This window comes from Penaeus japonicus, unplaced genomic scaffold (genome assembly GCF_977035675.1).
Source record: "Penaeus japonicus unplaced genomic scaffold, GWHDUDI00000001_assembly GWHDUDI00000037, whole genome shotgun sequence".
Classification (NCBI taxonomy): domain Eukaryota; kingdom Metazoa; phylum Arthropoda; class Malacostraca; order Decapoda; family Penaeidae; genus Penaeus; species Penaeus japonicus.
The window spans coordinates 20756236-20759978 of record NW_028234439.1 but is presented as its reverse complement, the minus strand read 5'-3'; positions in this window follow the sequence as shown (position 1 = coordinate 20759978).

The window sequence follows — 3743 nt, the reverse complement described above, 5'->3', positions numbered from 1 at the left end:
GAGAGAGGGATGGAGGGAGAGAGAAAGAGATGAAGGGAAAGAGGGATAGAGGGAGAGAGATAGGTAGGGAAGGAGAGAGATAAGAAGGGAAAGAGGGATAGAGGGATAGAGGGAAAGAGAGAGGGAGGGAAGGAGAGAGATAAGAAGGGAAAGAGGGATAGAGGGAGAGAGATAGGGAGGGAAGGGGAGAGGTAGGAAGGGAGAGAGGGATGGAGGGAGAGAGAAAGAGATGAAGGGAAAGAGGGATAGAGGGAGAGAGAGAGGGAGGGAAGGAGAGATGGAGGAAGGGAGAGAGGGATGGAGGGAGAGAGAGAGGGAGGGAAGGAGAGAGGGAGGAAGGGAAAGAGGGATGGAGGGAGAGAGAGAGGGAGGGAAGGGGAGAGGGAGGAAGGGAGAGAGGGATGGAGGGAGAGAGAGAGGGAGGGAAGGAGAGAGGGAGGAAGGGAAAGAGAGATGAAGGGAGAGAGAGAAGGGGGAAGGGAAAGAGGGATGGAGGAAGAGAGAATGGGAGGAAGGAAAAGAGGGATGGATGGAGAGAAAGAGGGAGAGAAGAAGAGATGGCGGAAGGGAGAGAGAAATGGAGAGAGAGAGAGAGAGGGCTCTCTGCGTGTGCAAGAGAGCGCGAGATTTAAACCCCAGATCGTCCTTTATTCCAGTGCCATGGTGGTCTGGTGGTCAGGGCTGAGGTGTAGTTGGCCCTTTCTGTCAGCCAAGTAGGTCAACACGGGTTCGATTCCCGTCCATGGCGTTTTTTTTTTTTTCTTTTCTTTCTTTCTTTTTAATTACTAAGAGTAGTAGTAGTTGCAATAGGAATAGCTATAATCATTATGAAACTGTCGCTGTAATTATCATCATGTATATTATTATTACTATCATCATTGTTATCACTACTATGCTCATCCTCATAACTGTCATTATCATGATTATTAGTAATGATAGCGTCATCAGCATCATTATTATCATAATATATTACTTTCAGCAGTAATAATAATAATGATATAAATAATAATGATAATAATAATAATAATAATAATAATAATAATAATAATAATGATAATAAAAATAATAATAATAATAATAATAATAATAATAATAATAATAATGATAATGATAATGGCAATAAAAATAATAATAGCAACAACGGTAGTAATAACATTGACGATAAAAATCTTGATAATTAATACCATCACCATTATCATCATTATTTTTTTTTACTTTTCTTATCACTATTATCATGTAAACATTATCATTAACATTATTATTATTATTAGCATTTTCATTATCATCATCGTTGTATTATTATCATTGTTACTGCTATTGTTATCTAAATTATCTAATTATTGTTTTTTTTATTATCATCATTATAATTTCATTGTTCATATCATTGTGCGGGCACACACACACACACACACACACACACACACACACACACACACACACACACACACACACACACACACACACACACATATATATATATATATGCATATATATATATATATATATATATATATATATATATATATATATATATATATATATATATATATATAGACACACAGGTGGATTTCGTAGGAGAGGGGGAGGGAGGGAGATAAGCAGGGAGGAAGAGAGGGATGGAGAGAGAGAGAGAAAGAGAGAAAGGAAGAGAAAGAGAAAGAGAGAGAGAGAAAGAGAGAGAGTAAGAGAGAGAGAGAGAAAGAGAGAGAGAGAGGGAGGGAGGGAGGGAGAGAAGGAAGGAGTGAGGGAGGGAGAGAAGGATGGAGGGAGGAAGTGAGGAAAAGAAGGAAGGAGAGAAGGAGAGAGGAATGGAGGGAGAGGGGGATGAAGGGGGAAAATCAAGGAGGGAGAGAGGGATGAAGGGAGATAGGGAGGGAGGGAGAGAAGGATGAAGGGAGATAATGAAGGAGGGAGAGAGGAATGGTGGGAGTGAAGAAGGGTGGAAGGAAGAGACGGAAGGAGGGAGGGAGAGAGGAAGGAAGGGAAAGAGGGAGGGAAAGAGATAAGCAGGGAAGGAGAGAGGAATGGAGGGAGAGAGAGAGGGAGTAAAGGAGAGAGGGCGGAACGGAGAGGAAAGAGGGAAGGATGGAAGGGGAGGGGGGGAGGGAGAGAGAGCGCGAGATTTAAACCCCAGATCGTCCTTTATTCCAGTGCCATGGTGGTCTGGTGGTCAGGGCTGAGGTGTAGTTGGCCCTTTCTGTCAGCCAAGTAGGTCAACCCGGGTTCGATTCCCGGCCATGGCGCATTACTCAATATTTTCAATGTTGATAGTAGTTTTAGTTGCAGTAGTAATAACAATCAGTATCATTATTACTACTATGAAACTGTTATTGTAATTATCATCATTTGTATTACAATTACTGCCATCATTATTATCACTACTATGCTCATCCACATAACTCTCATTATCATAATTATTAGTAATGAAAGCGTCATCAGCATCACTATCAAATTTAATTTTATGATATTAAAACCATGATGACAACAACAAGAATGATAAAAGTAATAATAATGATTATAATGATAATAATGATAATAGAAATAATAATAGAAATAATGATAATAATAACATTGACGACAATAATCCGTATAGTTAATATCATCACCATCATCATCATTGTCCTTATTTTTATCATTATTATCATAACATTATTATCAACATTATTATTAGCATTGTTATTATCATCTTCATCGTTGTGTTATTATCACTATTACTGTATTAACGTTCTTACTATTTACTGTTTTAATTAAGCAAAAATATGAGAGGTCAATATAGAGGCCAATTATTACACTAACCGTATGATATACTTTTTTTTTCAAAATAGTTGCTTTGATATGTCTTACTTGTTTTAGGTATAACATTAATATCTTCAACGAGAAATAATTTAGAATTACATTTATGAACAATAGAGAAAAAAAAAAACATTTGCCTTAACAGCGATAATAATCATGAACAGAGAATTTAAACTTCCTCTATTAATATTCTTTTTTATGTATTTTGCTTCTATTTTTGAGAGCGAAATTATCCATGGACCCGACCTGATGGTAGAATAGTTAATGAACACCATAGCACTATGATAACACTATAATTCTTAACGTCCTCATTTTCCAGAGATATCAAATGGCTGAATTGTGGAAGGAAAAAGTATATAAAGTTTCGTTTCATACTGACAAGCGAACCCCAACAAGTGTTATTAAAAAATGGTTTACCAGGTAGCTTGTTGTCTTTACTTATCCTCAAAGTACAGGAAATTAATTTAATTGTTTTTTCTGCATTTGGTTCTATGAAAAGTACATTCAGAATGGATTACGAAACTAAAAAAAAAAAAAAAAAAAAAATTGCTTTATATCGCTTTATTGCTCCAGCAAATTATGTGTGTGGATGTATGTTTGTGTTTCTACATTTCTCTCTCCCTTACTCACTCTCTCTCTTAGTCTCTTTCTTTCTTGATGCCTCTCTCTCTCTCTCTCTCTCTCTCTCTCTCTCTCTCTCTCTTTCTCTCTTTCTCTCTTTTTCTCTCTCTCTCTCTCTCCCTCTCTCCCTCTCTCCCTCTCTCCCTCCCTCCTTCCCTCCCTCCTCCCTCTCTCTCTATCTCTCTCTCTATCTATCTATCTCCCTCCCCTCCTCTCTCTCTTCCTCCCTCCCTCTCTCCTTTCCTCCCTCCTCCCTCCTCCCTCACTCTCTCTCTCTCTCCTTCCCTCCCTCTCTCCCTCCCTCCTCTCTCTCTCTCTCTCTCTCTCTC